Consider the following 19600-nt stretch of genomic DNA (forward strand, 5'->3'; position numbering starts at 1 on the left):
ACACACTACACAACCCCTAACCCTCCTCCCACTCCCCGCACACACTACACTACCCCTAACCATGCTACTGCTCCCCACACACACTACACTACCCCTAACCATGCTCCTGCTCCCCGCACACACTACACTACTCCTAACCCTGCTCCCACTCCCAGCACACACTACACTACCGCTAACCATGCTACTGCTCCCCACACACTACACTACCCCTAACCCTCCTCCCACTCCCCGCACACACTACACTACCCCTAACCCGGCTCCCACTCCCAGCACACACTACACTACCCCTAACTCTGCTCCTGGTCCCCACACACACTACACTACCCCTAACTCTGCTATCACTCCCCGCACACACTTCACTACCCCTAACTATGCTCCCACTCCCCGCACACACTACACTACCCCTAACTGTGCTCCTGGTCCCCACACACACAACACTACCCCTAACCTTTCTCCCACTCCCCGCACACACTACACTACCCCTAACTCTGCTCCTGGTCCCCACACACACTACACTACCCCTAACTCTGCTCCCACTCCCCGCACACACTACACTACCCCTAACCCTGCTCCCGCTCTCCGCACACACTACTCTACCCATAACCCTGCTGCCGCTCCCCGCTACATTACACTACCCTTAACTCAGCTCCCTCTCCCCGCACACACTACACTACCCCAAACTCTGCTCCTGCTCCCCGCACACACTACACTACCCCTTACTCTGCTCATGCTCCCCGCACACACTACACTACCCCTAACTCTGCTCCTGCTCCACACACACATTACACTACCCCTAACCCTGCTCCTCACACACATTACACTACCCCTAACCCTGCTGCCACTCCCCGTACACACTACACTACCCCTAACCCTGCTGCCGCTCCCCGCACACACTACTCTACCCCTTACCCTGCTCCCACAACCCACACACTACACTACCCCTAACCCTGTTGCCACTCCACGTACACACTTCACTCCCCTAGCTCTGCTGCCACTCCCCGCACACCCTGCACTACCCCTAATGCTGATGCTGCTTCCCACATGCCTGACATTACCTCTAACCCTGCTCCCACTCCCCATACACACTACCCTACCGCTAACCATGCTCCTGCGCACCGCACACAATACACTACCCCTAATCCTGCTGTCGCTCCCCGCACACACTTCACTAACCCTAACCCTGATCCCTCTCCCCGCACACACTTCATTACCCCTAACCTTGATCCCACTCTCCACAAAAACTACACTACCCCTAACACTGTTGCCGTTCCCCGCACACACTCCACTACCCCCTACACTACCCCCGCACACACTACACTACCCCCTAACCCTCCTCCCACTCCCTGCACACACTACACTACCCCTAACCCTGCTCCCACTCCACTCACACACTACACTACCCCTAGCCCTGCTCCCACTCCCAGCACACACTACACTACCCATAACTCTGCTACTGCTCCCCACACACTACACTACCCCTAACCCTCTTCCCACTCCCCGCACACACTACACTACCCCTAACCATGCTTCTGCTCCCCACACACTACACTACCCCTAACCCTGCTCCCACTCCCCGCACACACTACACTACCCCTAACTCTGCTCCTGCTCCCCGAACACACTACACTACTCCTAACTCTGCTCCTGGTCCCCACACACACTACACTACCGCTAACCTTCCACTCCCCGCACACACTACACTACCCCTAACCCTGCTCCCGCTCCCCGAACACACTACACTACCCCTAACTCTGCACTGGTCCCCACACGCACTACACTACCCCTAACCCTGCTCCCGCTCCCCGCACACACTACACTACCGCTAACTCTGCTCCCACTCCCCGCACACACTACACTACCCCTAACCCTGCTCCTTCTCCCCGAACACACTACACTACCCCTAACTCTGCACTCGTCCCCACACGCACTACACTACCCCTAAGCCTGCTGCCGCTCCCCGCACACTCTACACTACCCCTAACTCTGCTCCTGCTCCACACACACACTACACTACCCCTAACCCTGCTTCCTTTCCCCGTACACACTACACTACCCCTAACCCTGCTTCCGCTCCATGCGCACATTACACTACCCCTAACTCTGCTCCTGGTCCCCACACACACTACACTACCGCTAACCTTCCACTCCCCACACACACTACACTACCCCTAACTCTGCTCCCACTCCCCGCACACACTACACTACCCCTAACCCTGCTCCCGCTCCCCGCACACACTACACTACCCATAACCCTGATGCCGCTCCCCGCTACACTACACTACCCCTAACCCAGCTCCCTATCCCCGCACACACTACACTACCCCTAACTCTGCTCCTGCTCCCCGCACACACTACACTACCCCTAACTCTGCACTGGTCCCCACACGCACTACACTACCCCTAAGCCTGCTGCCGCTCCCCGCACACTCTACACTACCCCTAACTCTGCTCCTGCTCCACACACACACTACACTACCCCTAACCCTGCTTCCACTCCCCGTACACACTACATTATCCCTAACCTTGATCCCACTCCCCGCAAACACTACACTAGCCCTAACCCTCCTCCCACTCCCCGCACACACTACACTACCCCTAACCATGCTACTGCTCCCCACACTCTACACTACCCCTAAACCTGCTCCCACTCACCTCACACACTACACTACCCCTAACCATGCTACTGCTCCCCAAACACTACACTACCCCTAACCGTGCTCCCACTCCCCTCACACACTACTCTACCCCTAACCCTGCTCCCACTCCACTCACACACTACACTACCCCAAATCCTGCTACTGCTCCCTGCACACACTACACTACTCTTAAACGTGCTCCCACTCCCCTCACACACTACACTACCCCTAACCCTGCTCCCACTCCACTCACACACTACACTACCCCTAACCCTGCTACTGCTCCCTGCACACACTACACTACTCTTAACCATGCTACTGCTCCCCACACACTACACTACCCCTAACCCTGCTCCCGCTCCCCGCACACACTACACTACCCCTAACTCTGCTCCTGCTCCCCACACACACTACACTACCCCTAATCCTACTCCCACCCCCCGCACACACTACACTACCCCTAACCCTGCTCCCACTCTCCACACACACTATACTACCCCTAACCATGCTACTGCTCCCTGCACACACTACACTACCCCTAACCATGCTACTGCTCCCCACACACTACACTAACCCTAACCCTGCTCCCACTCCCAGTACACACTACACTACAGCTAACCCTGCTCCCACTCCACTCACACACTACAACACCCCTAACCATGCTACTGCTCCCCACACACACTACACTACCCCTAACCCTCCTCCCACTCCCCGCACACACTACACTACCCCTAACCATGCTACTGCTCCCCACACACTACACTACCCCTAAACTTGCTCCCACTCCCCGCACACACTACACTACCCCTAACTCTGCTCCTGCTCCCCGCACACACTACACTACTACACTACCCCTAAGTCTGCTCCTGGTCCCCACACACACTACACTACCGCTAACCTTCCACTCCTCACACACACTACACTACCCCAAACTCTGCTCCCACTCCCCGCACACACTACACTACCCCTAACCCTGCTCCCGCTCTCCGCACACACGACACTACCCATAACCCTGCTGCCGCTCCCTGCTACACTACACTACCCCTAACCCAGCTCCCTCTCCCCGCACGCACTACACTACCCCTAACTCTGCTCCTGCTCCCCGCTCACACTACACTACCCCTAACTCTGCACTGGTCCCCACACACACTACACTACCCCTAACCCTGCTGCCGCTCCCCGCACACTCTACACTACCCCTAACTCTGCTCCTGCTCCACGTACACACTACACTACCCCTAACCCTGCTGCCACTCCCCGCACACACTACACTACCCCTAGCCCTGCTGCCTCTCCCCGTACACACTACACTACCCCTAACCCTGCTGCCACTCCCCGCACACCCTGCTCTACCCCTAATGCAGATGCTGCTTCCCACATGCACTACATTACCCCTAACCATTCTCCCACTCCCCATACACACTACCCTACCCCTAACCATGCTCCTGCTCCCCGCACACACTTCACTAACCCTAACCCTGATCCCTCTTCACGCTCACACTACATTACCCTTAATCTTGATCCCACTCCCAGAAAACACTACACTACCCCTAACACTTTTGCCGTTCCCCGCACACACTACACTACCCCTAACCCTGCTCCCACTCCCCTCACACACTACACTACCCCTAACCATGCTACTGCTCCCCACACACTACACTACCCCTAACCCTGCTCCCACTCCCAGCACACACTACACTACCGCTAACCCTGCTCCCACTCCACTCACACACTACACTACCCCTAACCATGCTACTGCTCCCCACACACACTACACTACCCCTAACCCTCCTCCCACTCCCCGCACACACTACACTACCCCTAACCATGCTACTGCTCCCCACACACTACACTACCCCTAACGCTGCTCCCACTCCCCTCACACACTATACTACCCCTAACCATGCTACTGCTCCCTGCACACACTACACTACCCCTAACCATGCTAATGCTCCCCACACACTACACTAACCCTAACCCTGCTCCCACTCCTAGTACACACTACACTACCGCTAACCCTGCTCCCACTCCACTCACACACTACACTACCCCTAACCATACTACTGCTCCCCACACACACTACACTACCCCTAACCATGCTACTGCTCCCCACACACTCTACACTACCCCTAACCCTCCTCCCACTCCCCGCACACACTACACTACCCCTAACCATGCTGCTGCTCCCCACACACTCCACTACCCCTAACCCTGCTCCCACTCCCCGCACACACTACACTACCGCTAACTCTGCTCCTGCTCCCCGCACACACTACACTACCCCTAACTCTGCTCCTGGTCCCCACACACACTACACTACCCCTAACCCTGCTCCCACTCCCCACACACACTACACTACCCCTAACCCTGCTCCCGCTCCCCGCACACACTACACTACCCCTAACTGTGCTCCTGCTCCCCACACACACTACACTACCCCTAATCCTACTCCCACCCCCCGCACACACTACACTACCCCTAACCCTGCTCCCACTCCCCTCACACACTATACTACCCCTAACCATGCTACTGCTCCCTGCACACACTACACTACCCCTAACCATGCTACTGCTCCCCACACACTACACTAACCCTAACCCTGCTCCCACTCCCCGCACACACTACACTACCCCTAACCATGCTACTGCTCCCCACACACACTACACTACCCCTAATCCTCCTCCCACTCCCCGCACACACTACACTACCCCTAACCATGCTACTGCTCCCCACACACTACACTACCCCTAACCTTGCTCCCACTCCCCGCACTCACTACACTACCCCTAACTCTGCTCCTGCTCCCCACACACACTACACTACCCCTAACTCTGCTCCTGGTCCCCACACACACTACACTACCGCTAACCTTCCACTCCTCACACACACTACACTACCCCTAACTCTGCTCCCACACCCCGCACACACTACACTACCCCTAACCCTGCTCCCTCTCCCCTCACACACTATACTACCCCTAACCATGCTACTGCTCCCTGCACACACTACACTACCCCTAACCATGCTACTGCTCCCCACACACTACACTAACCCTAACCCTGCTCCCACTCCCAGTACACACTACACTACCGCTAACCCTGCTCCCACTCCACTCACACACTACACTACCCCTAACCATGCTACTGCTCCCCACACACACTACACTACCCCTAACCCTCCTCCCACTCCCCGCACACACTACACTACCCCTAACCATGCTACTGCTCCCCACACCCTACACTACCCCTAACCTTGCTCCCACTCCCCGCACACACTACACTACCCCTAACTCTGCTCCTGGTCCCCACACACTCTTCACTACCCATAACCCTGCTGCCGCTCCCCGCTACACTACACTACCCCTAACCCAGCTCCCTCTCCCCACACACACTACACTACCCCTAACTCTGCTCCTGCTCCACACACACACTACACTACCCCTAACCCTGCTGCCACTCCCCGTACACACTACACTACCCCTAGCCCTGCTGCCACTCCCCGCACACACTACACTACCCCTAGCCCTGCTGCCTCTCCCCGTACACACTACACTACCCCTAACCCTGCTGCCACTCCCCGCACACCCTGCACTACCCCTAATGCAGATGCTGCTTCCCACATGCACTACATTACCCCTAACCATTCTCCCACTCCCCATACACACTACCCTACCCCTAACCATGCTCCTGCTCCCCGGACACACTTCACTAACCCTAACCCTGATCCCTCTACACGCACACACTACATTACCCTTAATCTTGATCCCACTCCCTGAAAACACTACACTACCCCTAACACTTTTGCCGTTCCCCGCACACACTACACTACCCCTAACCCTGCTCCCACTCCCCTCACACACTACACTACCCCTAACCATGCTACTGCTCCCCACACACTACACTACCCCTAACCATGCTCCCACTCCCAGCACACACTACACTACCCCTAACCCTGCTCCCACTCCCCTCAAACACTACACTACCCCTAACCATGCTACTGCTCCCCACACACTACACTACCCCTAACCCTGCTCCCACTCCCCTCACACACTATACTACCCCTAACCATGCTACTGCTCCCTGCACACACTACAATACCCCTAACCATGCTACTGCTCCCCACACACTACACTAACCCTAACCCTGCTCCCACTCCCAGTACACACTGCACTACCGCTAACCCTGCTCCCACTCGACTCACACACTACACTACCCCTAACCATGCTTCTGCTCCCCACACACACTACACTACCCCTAACCCTCCTCCCACTCCCCGCACACACTACACTACCCCTAACCATGCTACTGCTCCCCACACACTACACTACTCCTAACCTTGCTCCCACTCCCCGCACACACTACACTACCCCTAACTCTGCTCCTGCTCCCCGCACACACTACACTACCCCTAACTCTGCTCCTGGTCCCCACACACACTACACTACTGCTAACCTTCCACTCCTCACACACACTACACTAACCCTGCTCCCACTCCCCTCACATACTATACTACCCCTAACCATGCTACTGCTCCCTGCACACACTACACTACCCCTAACCATGCTACTACTCCCCACACACTACACTAACCCTAACCCCACTCCCAGTACACACTACACTACCGCTAACCCTCCTCCCACTCCACTCACACACTACACTACCCCTAACCATGCTACTGCTCCCCACACACTACACTACCCCTAACCTTGCTCCCACTCCACGCACACACTACACTACCCCTAACTCTGCTTCTGGTCCCCACACACACTACACTACCGCTAACCTTCCACTCCTCACACACACTACACTACCCCTAACTCTGCTCCCACTCCCTGCACACACTACACTACCCCTAACCCTGCTCCCGCTCCCCGCACACACTACACTACCCATAACCCTGCTGCCGCTCCCCGCTACACTACACTACCCCTAACCCAGCTCCCTCTCCCCGCACACACTACACTACCCCTAACTCTGCTCCTGCTCCACACACACACTACACTACCCCTAACCCTGCTGCCACTCCCCGTACACACTACACTACCCCTAACCCTGCTGCCGCTCACTGCACACACTACACTACCCCTAGCCCTGCTGCCTCTCCCCATACACACTACACTACCCCTAACCCTGCTGCCACTCCCCGCACACACTACACTACCCCTAACCCTGCTGCCACTCCCCGCACACCCTGCACTACCCCTAATGCAGATGCTGCTTCCCACATGCACTACATTACCCCTAACCATTCTCCCACTCCCCATACACACTACTACTCTACCCCAAACCATGCTCCAGCTCCCCGCACACACTTCACTAACCCTGATCCCTCTACACGCACACACTACATTACCCTTAATCTTGATCCCACTCCCTGAAAACACTACACAACCCCTAACACTTTTGCCGTTCCCCGCACACACTACACTACCCCTAACCCTGCTCCCACTCCCCTCACACACTACACTACCCCTAACCATGCTACTGCTCTTCACACACTACACTACCCCTAACCCTGCTCCCACTTCTAGCACACACTACACTACCCCTAACCCTGCTCCCACTCCCCTCACACACTACACTACCCCTAACCATGCTACTGCTCCCCACACACTACACTACCCCTAACCCTGCTCCCACTCCCCGCACACACTATACTACCCCTAACCATGCTACTGCTCCCTGCACACACTACAATACCCCTAACCATGCTACTGCTCCCCACACTACACTAACCCTAACCCTGCTCCCACTCCCAGTACACACTACACTACCGCTAACCCTGCTCCCACTCCACTCACACACTACACTACCCCAAACCATGCTACTGCTCCCCACACACACTACACTACCCGTAACCCTCCTCCCACTCCCTGCACACACTACACTACCCCTAACCATGCTACTGCTCCCCACACACTACACTACCCCTAACCTTGCTCCCACTCCCCGCACACACTACACTACCCCTAACTCTGCTCCTGGTCCCCACACACACTACACTACCGCTAACCTTCCACTCCTCACACACACTACACTACCCCTAACTCTGCTCCCACTCCCCGCACACACTACACTAGCCCTAACCCTGCTCCCGCTCCCCGCACACACTACACTACCCATAACCCTGCTGCCGCTCCCCGCTACACTACACTACCCCTAACCCAGCTCCCTCTCCCCGCACACACTACACTACCCCTAACTCTGCTCCTGCTCCCCGCACACACTACACTACCCCTAACTCTGCACTGGTCCCAACACGCACTACACTACCCCTAACCCTGCTGCCGCTCCCCGCACACTCTACACTACCCCTAACCCTGCTGCCACTCCCTGCACACACTACACTACCCCTAGCCCTGCTGCCTCTCCCCGTACACACTACACTACCCCTAACCCTGCTGCCACTCCCCGCACACCCTGCACTACCCTTAATGCAGATGCTGCTTCCCACATGCACTACATTACCTCTAACCATTATCCCACTCCCCATACACACTACCCTACCCCTAACCATGCTCCTGCTCCCCGCACACACTTCACTAACCCTAACCCTGATCCCTCTACACGCACACACTACATTACCCTTAATCTTGATCCCACTCCCTGAAAACACTACACTACCCCTAACACTTTTGCCGTTCCCCGCACACACTACACTACCCCTAACCCTGCTCCCACTCCCCTCACACACTACACTACCCCTAACCATGCTACTGCTCCCCACACACTACACTACCCCTAACCCTGCTCCCACTCCCAGCACACACTACACTACCCCTAACCCTGCTCCCACTCACCTCACACACTACACTACCCCTTATCATGCTACTGCTCCCCACACACTCCACTACCCCTAACCCTGCTCCCACTCCCCGCACACACTACACTACCGCTAACTCTGCTCCTGCTCCCCGCACACACTACACTACCCCTAACTATGCTCCTGGTCCCCACACACACTACACTACCCCTCACCCTGCTCCCACTCCCCACACACACTACACTACCCCTAACTCTGCTCCCACTCCCCGCACACACTACACTACCCCTAACCCTGCTCCCGCTCCCCGCACACACTACACTACCCATAACCCTGGTGCCGCTCCCCGCTACACTACACTACCCCTAATGCTGATGCTGCTTCCCACATGCACTACATTACCCCTAGCCCTGCTCCCACTCCCCATACATACTACCCTACCCCTAACCATGCTCCTGCTCCGCACATACAATACACTCCCCCTAATCCTGGTGTCGCTCCCCGCACACACTTCACTAACCCTAACCCTAACCCTGATCCCTCTCCCGCACACACTACATTACCCCTAACACTGATCCCACTCCCCGCAAACACTACACTACCCCTAACACTGTTGCCGTTCCCCTCACACACTACACTACCCCTAATTCTGCTCCCGCTTCCGCACACACTACACTACCCCTAACCCTGCTGCCACTCCCCATACACACTACACTACCCCTAACCCTGCTGCCACTCCCCGTACACCCTGCACTACCCCTAATGCTCATGCTGCTTCCCACATGCACTACATTACCCCTAACCCTGGTCCCACTTCCCATACACACTACACTACCCCTAACCATGCTCCTGCTCTCCGCACAATCTACACTACCCCTAACTCTGCTCCCGCTCCCCGTACACACTACCCCTAACCCTGCTCCCACTCCCCCATACACTACACTACCCCTAACACTGCTTACTCTCCCCACACGCACTACACTACCCCTAACCCTGCTGCCTCTCCCCGTACACACTACACTACCCCTAATCCCGCTGTCGCTCCCCGCACACACTTCACTAACCCTAACCCTGATCCATCTACACGCACACACTACATTACCCCTAACCTTGATCCCAGTCCCCGCAAACACTACACTACCCCTAACCCTGCTCCCACTCCCCTCACACAATACATTACTCCTAACCATGCTACTGCTCCCCACACACTACAGTACCCCTAACCCTGCTCCCTCTCCCAGCACTCACTATACTACCCCTAACCCTGCTCCCACTCCCCTCACACACTACACTACCCCTAACCATGCTACTGCTCCCCACACACTACATTACCCCTAACCCTCCTCCCACTCCCCGCACACACTACACTACCCGTAACTCTGCTCCTGCTCCCCGCACACACTACACTACCCCTAACTCTGCTCCTGGTCCCCACACACACTACCCTTAACCCTGCTCCCACTCCCCACACGCACTACAGTACCCCTAACTCTGCTCCCACTCCCCCGCACACACTACACTACCCCTAACCCTGCTCCCGCTCCCCGCACACACTACACTACCCATAACCCTGCTCCCGCTCCCCGCACACACTACACTACTCATAACCCTGCTGCCGCTACCCGCTACACTACACTACCCCTAACCCAGCTCCCTCTCCCCGCACACACTACACTACCCCTAACTCTGCTCCTGCTCCCCGCAAACACTACACTACCCCTAACTCTGGTCCTGGTCCCCACACGCACTACACTACCCCTAACCCTGCTGCCGCTCCCCGCTCACACTACACTACCCCTAACCCTGCTGCCACTCCCCGCACACACTACACTACTCCTAACCCTGTTGCCACTCCCTGTACACACTACACTACCCCTAGCCCTGCTGCCTCTCCCCGTACACACCACACTACCCCTAACCCTGCTCCCTCTCCCCGCACACACTACACTACCCCTAATGCTGATGCTGCTTCCCACATGCACTACATTACCCCTAGCCCTGCTCCCACTCCCCATACACGCTACCCTACCCTTAACCATGCTCCTCCTCCCCGCACACAATACACTACCCCTAATCCTGCTGCCGCTACCCGCGCACACTTCACTAACCCTAACCCTGATCCCTCACCCCGCACACACTACATTATCCCTAACCCTGATCCCACTCCCCGCAAACACTACACTACCCCTAACACTGTTGCCGTTCCCCGCACACACTACACTACTCCTAACTCTGCTCCCGCTTCTGCACACACTACACTACCCCTAATGCTGATGCTGCTTCCCACATGCACTACACTACCCCTAACTCTGCTCCTGCTCCCTGCACACACTACACTGTTCCCCTAACCATGCTCCCGCTCCATGCACACAACACACTACCCCTAACCCTGCTGCCGCTCCCCACACACACTACACTACCCCTAACCCTGCTCCCGCTCCCCGCACACACTACACTACCCATAACCCTGGTGCCGCTCCCCGCTACACTACACTACCCCTAATGCTGATGCTGCTTCCCACATGCACTACATTACCCCTAGCCCTGCTCCCACTCCCCATACATACTACCCTACCCCTAACCATGCTCCTGCTCCGCACATACAATACACTCCCCCTAATCCTGGTGTCGCTCCCCGCACACACTTCACTAACCCTAACCCTAACCCTGATCCCTCTCCCGCACACACTACATTACCCCTAACACTGATCCCACTCCCCGCAAACACTACACTACCCCTAACACTGTTGCCGTTCCCCTCACACACTACACTACCCCTAATTCTGCTCCCGCTTCCGCACACACTACACTACCCCTAACCCTGCTGCCACTCCCCATACACACTACACTACCCCTAACCCTGCTGCCACTCCCCGTACACCCTGCACTACCCCTAATGCTCATGCTGCTTCCCACATGCACTACATTACCCCTAACCCTGGTCCCACTTCCCATACACACTACACTACCCCTAACCATGCTCCTGCTCTCCGCACAATCTACACTACCCCTAACTCTGCTCCCGCTCCCCGTACACACTACCCCTAACCCTGCTCCCACTCCCCCATACACTACACTACCCCTAACACTGCTTACTCTCCCCACACGCACTACACTACCCCTAACCCTGCTGCCTCTCCCCGTACACACTACACTACCCCTAATCCTGCTGTCGCTCCCCGCACACACTTCACTAACCCTAACCCTGATCCATCTACACGCACACACTACATTACCCCTAACCTTGATCCCAGTCCCCGCAAACACTACACTACCCCTAACCCTGCTCCCACTCCCCTCACACAATACATTACTCCTAACCATGCTACTGCTCCCCACACACTACAGTACCCCTAACCCTGCTCCCTCTCCCAGCACTCACTATACTACCCCTAACCCTGCTCCCACTCCCCTCACACACTACACTACCCCTAACCATGCTACTGCTCCCCACACACTACATTACCCCTAACCCTCCTCCCACTCCCCGCACACACTACACTACCCGTAACTCTGCTCCTGCTCCCCGCACACACTACACTACCCCTAACTCTGCTCCTGGTCCCCACACACACTACCCTTAACCCTGCTCCCACTCCCCACACGCACTACAGTACCCCTAACTCTGCTCCCACTCCCCCGCACACACTACACTACCCCTAACCCTGCTCCCGCTCCCCGCACACACTACACTACCCATAACCCTGCTCCCCGCACACACTACACTACTCATAACCCTGCTGCCGCTACCCGCTACACTACACTACCCCTAACCCAGCTCCCTCTCCCCGCACACACTACACTACCCCTAACTCTGCTCCTGCTCCCCGCAAACACTACACTACCCCTAACTCTGGTCCTGGTCCCCACACGCACTACACTACCCCTAACCCTGCTGCCGCTCCCCGCTCACACTACACTACCCCTAACCCTGCTGCCACTCCCCGCACACACTACACTACTCCTAACCCTGTTGCCACTCCCTGTACACACTACACTACCCCTAGCCCTGCTGCCTCTCCCCGTACACACCACACTACCCCTAACCCTGCTCCCTCTCCCCGCACACACTACACTACCCCTAATGCTGATGCTGCTTCCCACATGCACTACATTACCCCTAGCCCTGCTCCCACTCCCCATACACGCTACCCTACCCTTAACCATGCTCCTCCTCCCCGCACACAATACACTACCCCTAATCCTGCTGCCGCTACCCGCGCACACTTCACTAACCCTAACCCTGATCCCTCACCCCGCACACACTACATTATCCCTAACCCTGATCCCACTCCCCGCAAACACTACACTACCCCTAACACTGTTGCCGTTCCCCGCACACACTACACTACTCCTAACTCTGCTCCCGCTTCTGCACACACTACACTACCCCTAATGCTGATGCTGCTTCCCACATGCACTACACTACCCCTAACTCTGCTCCTGCTCCCTGCACACACTACACTGTTCCCCTAACCATGCTCCCGCTCCATGCACACAACACACTACCCCTAACCCTGCTGCCGCTCCCCACACACACTACACTACCCCTAACCCTGCTACCGCTCCCTGCACACACTACACTACCCCAAACTCTGCTCCTGCTCCCCACACACACTACACTACACCTAACCCTGCTGCCACTCCCCGCACACACTACACTACCCCTAACCCTGCTGCCACCCCCCGCACACACTACACTACCCCTAACCCTGCTGCTACCCCCCATACACACTACACTACCCCTAACCCTGCTGCCACTCACTGCATACACTACACTACCCCTAACCCTGCTGCCACTCCCCATACACACTACACTACCCCTAACCCTGCTGCCGCTCACTGCACACACTACACTACCCCTAACCCTGCTGCCACTCCCCATACACACTACACTACCCCTAACCCTGCTGCCGCTCCCTGCACACACTACACTAACCCTAACTCTGCTCCTGCTCCCCGAACACACTACACTACCCCTAAGCATGCTCCCGCTCCATGCACACACTACACTACCCCTACACACTACACTACCCCTAACCCTGCTGCCACTCCCCGTACACACTACACTACCTCTAACCCTGCTCCCGCTCCCCGCACACACTACACTACCCCTAACTCTGCTCCTGCTCCCCGCTCACACTACACTACCCCTAACTCTTCTCCTCGCACACACTACAATACCCTTAACTCTGCTTCTGCTCCCCGCACGCACTACACTACCCCTAACTCTGCTCCTGGTCCCCACACGCACTACACTACCCCTAGCCCTCTTGCCGCTCCCCGCACATACTACACTACCCCTAATTCTGGTTCTGCTCCCCGCACACACTACACTACCCCTAACTCTGATCCTGTTCCCCACACACTACACTACCCCTAACCCTGCTCCCGCTCCCCATACACACTATACTACCCCTAACTCTGCTCCTGCTCCCAGCACACACTACACTACCCCTAACCATGCTCCCGCTCCTTGCACACACACTACACTACCCCTCACCCTGCTGCCGCTCCCCTCACACACTACACTACCCCTAACCCTGCTGCCGCTCCCCGCACACACTACACTACCTCTAACTCTGCTTCTGCTCCCCACATACACTACACTACCCCTAACCCTGCTGCCACTCCCCGTACACACTACACTACCCCTAACCCTGCTGCCACTCCCCGCACACACTACAGTACCTCTAACCCTTCTCCCGCACACACTACACTACCCCTAACCCTGCTGCCATTTCCCGTACACACTACACTACCCCTAACCCTGCTGCCTCTCCCCGTACACCCTACACTACCCCTAACCCTGCTGCCACTCCCCGCACACCCTACACTACCCCTAATGCAAATGCTGATGCTGCTTCCCACATGCACTACATTACCCCTAACCCTGCTCCCACTCCTCATGCACACTACCCTACCCCTAACCATGCTCCTTCTCCCCGCACACAATACACTACCCCTATCCCTGATCCCACTCCCCGCACACACTACACTACCCTTAACCCTGCTGCCTTTCCCCGCACACACTTCACTAACCCTAACCTTGATCCCACTCCCCGCACACACTACACTACTCCTAACCCTGCTCCTGGTCCCCACACGCACTACACTACCCCTAACCCTGCTGCCGCTCCCCGCACACACTACAATACCCCTAACTCTGCTCCTGCTCCTCGCACACACTACACTACCCCTAACCATGCTCCCGCTCCATGCACACATTACACTACCCCTAACCCTGCTCCCACTACCCGCACACACTACACTACCCCTAACTCTGCTCCTGCTCCCCGCACACACTACACAACCCCTAACTCTGCTCCTGCTCCCCGCACACACTACACTACCCCTAACCGTGCTCCCACTCCCCGCACACACTACACTACCCCTAACTCTGCTCCTGATCCCCGCACGCACTGCACTACCCATAACCCTGCTCCTGTTACCCCCGCAAACTACACTACCCCTAACCCTGCTCCCACTCCTAACTCTGCTGCTGGTCCCCACCCGCACTACACTACCCCTAACCCTGCTGCCGCTCCCCGCACACACTACACTACCCCTAACTCTGCTACTGCTCCCCGCACACACTACACTACCCCTAACCGTGCTCCCACTCCCCACACACGCTAAACTACCCCACCCCTAACTCTGCTCCTGCTCCCCGCACACACTACATTACCCCTAACTCTGCTGCTGCTCTCCGCACACACTACACTGCCTCTAACCCTGGTCCCGCTCCTAGCACACACTACACTACTCCTAACTCTGCTCCTGGTGCCCACACAAACTACACTACCCCTAACTCTGCTCCTGCTCCCCGCACACACTACACTACTCCTAACCATGCTTCCGCTCCATGCACACACTACACTACCCCTAACCCTGCTCCCACTCCCAGCACACACTACACTACCCCTAACCCTGCTCTCGCTCCATGCAAACACTAACCTACCCCTAACCCTGCTGCCGCTCCCTGCACACACTACAGTACCCCTAACTCTGCTCTTGCTCCCCACATACACTACATTACCCCTAACCCTACTGCCACTCCCCGTACACACTACACTACCCCTAACTCTGCTGCCACTCCCCGCACACACTACACTACCTCAAACCCTGCTGCCGCTCACTGCACACACTACACTACCCCTAACCCTGCTGCCACTCCCCATCCACACTACACTACCTCTAACCCTTCTGCCGCTTACTGCACACAATACTCTTCCCCTAACTCTGCTCCTGCTCCTTGCACACACTACACTACCCCTAACCGTGCTCTCACTCCCCGCATACACTACCCCTAACTCTGCTCCTGCTTCCTGCACACACTACACTACCCATAACCATGCTCCTGCTCCCCGCGCAAACTACACTGACCCTAACCCTGCTCCCACTCCCCGCACACACTACACTACCCCTAACTCTGCTCCTGCTCCCCGCACACACTACATTACCCCTATCTCTGCTCCTGCTCCCCGCATATACTACACACTACCCCTAACCATGCTCCCGCTCCTAGCACACTCTTCACTACTCCTAACCCCAACATGCACTACACTACCCCTAACCCTGTTGCCGCTCCCCACACACACTACACTACCTCTAACTCTGCTTCAACTCCCCACACACACTACACTACCCCTAACCCTGCTGCCACTCCCCGTACACACTACACTACCCCTAACCCTGCTGCCACTCCCCGCAGACACTACTGTACCCCTAACCCTTCTCCCGCACACACTACACTACCCCTAACCCTGCTGCCATTCCCCGTACACACTACACTACCCCTAACCCTGCTGCCTCTCCCCGTACACCCTACACTACCCCTAACCCTGCTGCCACTCCCCGGACACCCTACACTACCCCTAACCCTGCTCCCACTCCCCATGCACACTACCCTACCCCTAACCATGCTCCTGCTCCCCGCACACAATACACTACCCCTAATCCTGCTGTCGCTCCCCTCACACGCACTTCACAAACCCTAATCCTGATCCCACTTCCCGCACACACTACACTACCCCTAACTCCGTTCCCGCTTCCCGCACACACTACACTACCCCTATACTAGCTGCCACTCCCCATACACACTACACTTCCCCTAACCCTGCTGCCGCTCACTGCACACACTACACTACCCCTAACTCTGCTCCCTCTCCCCGCACAAACTACATTACCCCTAATGCTGATGCTGCTTCCCACATGCACTACATTCCCCCTAACCCTGCTCCCACTCTCCATACACACTACCCTACCCCTAACCATGCTCCTTCTCCCCCCACACAATACACTACCCCTATCCCTGATCCCACTCCCCGCACACACTACACTACCCTTAACCCTGCTGCCTTTCCCCGCACACACTTCACTAACCCTAACCTTGATCCCACTCCCCACACACACTACACTACTCCTAACCCTGCTCCTGGTCCCCACACGCACTTCACTACCCCTAACTCTGCTGCCGCTCCCCGCACACACTACACTACCCCTAACTCTGCTCCTGCTCCTCGCACACACTACACTACCCCTAACCATGCTCCCGCTCCATGCACACATTACACTACCCCTAACCCTGCTCCCACTACCCGCACACACTACACTACCCCTAACTCTGCTCCTGCTCCCCGCACACACTACACTACCCCTAACTCTGCTCCAGCTCTCCGCACACACTACACTACCCCTAACCGTGCTCCCACTCCCCGCACACACTACACTACCCCTAACTCTGCTCCTGCTCCCCGCACACACTGCACTACCCATAACCCTGCTCCTGTTACCCGCGCAAACTACACTACCCCTAACCCTGCTCCCACTCCTAACTCTGCTGCTGGTCCCCACACGCACTACACTACCCCTAACCCTGCTGCCGCTCCCCGCACACACTACACTACCCCTAACTCTGCTCCTGCTCCCCGCACACACTACACTACCCCTAACCGTGCTCCCACTCCCCGCACACGCTAAACTACCCCACCCCTAACTCTGCTCTTGCTCCCCGCACACACTACACTACCCCTAACTCTGCTCCTGCTCCCCGCACACACTACATTACCCCTAACTCTGCTGCTGCTCTCCGCACACACTACACTGCCTCTAACCCTGGTCCCGCTCCTATAACACACTACACTACTCCTAACTCTGCTCCTGGTCCCCACACAAACTACACTATCCCTAACCCTGCTGCCGCTCCCCACACACACTACACTACCCCTAACTCTGCTCCTGCTCCCCGCACACACTACACTACTCCTAACCATGCTTCCGCCGCTCCATGCACACACTACACTACCTCTAACCCTGCTTCCGCTCCCCGCACACACTACACTACCCCTAACCCTGCTCCCACTCCCAGCACACACTACACTACCCCTAACCCTGCTCTCGCTCTATGCACACACTAACCTACCCCTAACCCTGCTGCCGCTCCCTGCAGACACTACAGTGCCCCTAACTCTGCTCTTGCTCCCCACATACACTACATTACCCCTAACCCTGCTGCCACTCCCCGCACACACTACACTACCTCAAACCCTGCTGCCGCTCACTGCACACACTACACTACCCCTAACCCTGCTGCCACTCCCCATCCACACTACACTACCTCTAACCCTTCTGCCGCTCACTGCACACAATACACTACCCCTAACTCTGCTCCTGCTCCTCGCACACACTACACTACCCCTAACCGTGCTCCCACTCCCCGCACACACTACACTACCCCTAACTCTGCTCCTGCTTCCTGCACACACTACACTACCCATAACCATGCTCCTGCTCCCCGCGCAAACTACACTGCCCCTAACCCTGCTCCCACTCCCCGCACACACTACACTACCCCTAACTCTGCTCCTGCTCCCCACACATACTACACACTACCCCTAACCATGCTCCCGCTCCTAGCACACTCTTCCCTACTCCTAACTCTACTCCTGGTCCCAACACGCACTACACTACCCCTAACCCTGTTGCCGCTCCCCACACACACTACACTAACCCTATCTCTGCTCCTGCTCCCCGCACACACTACACTACTCCTAACATTGCTCCCGCTCCATGCACACACTACACTACCCCTAACCCTGCTGCCGCTCCCCGACACACTACACTACCCCTAACTCTGTTCCTGCTCCCCACACACACTACACTACCCCTAACTCTGCTCTTGCTCCCCACACACACTACAC

At 56.8% G+C, this 19600-nt stretch overlaps 1 protein-coding gene across 1 annotated transcript in view; it reads right to left on the reverse strand.

The window, feature by feature from the left end:
- LOC148481518 (pregnancy-specific glycoprotein 22-like) overlaps positions 1-19600 on the reverse strand; it is a 607768-nt gene that overhangs the window by 528681 nt on the left and 59487 nt on the right. The gene's annotated exons all lie outside the window — the stretch shown is intronic.

The sequence above is a fragment of the Taudactylus pleione genome, unplaced genomic scaffold (assembly GCF_031769625.1).
Source record: "Taudactylus pleione unplaced genomic scaffold, aTauple2 ptg000578l, whole genome shotgun sequence".
Lineage (NCBI taxonomy): Eukaryota > Metazoa > Chordata > Amphibia > Anura > Myobatrachidae > Taudactylus > Taudactylus pleione.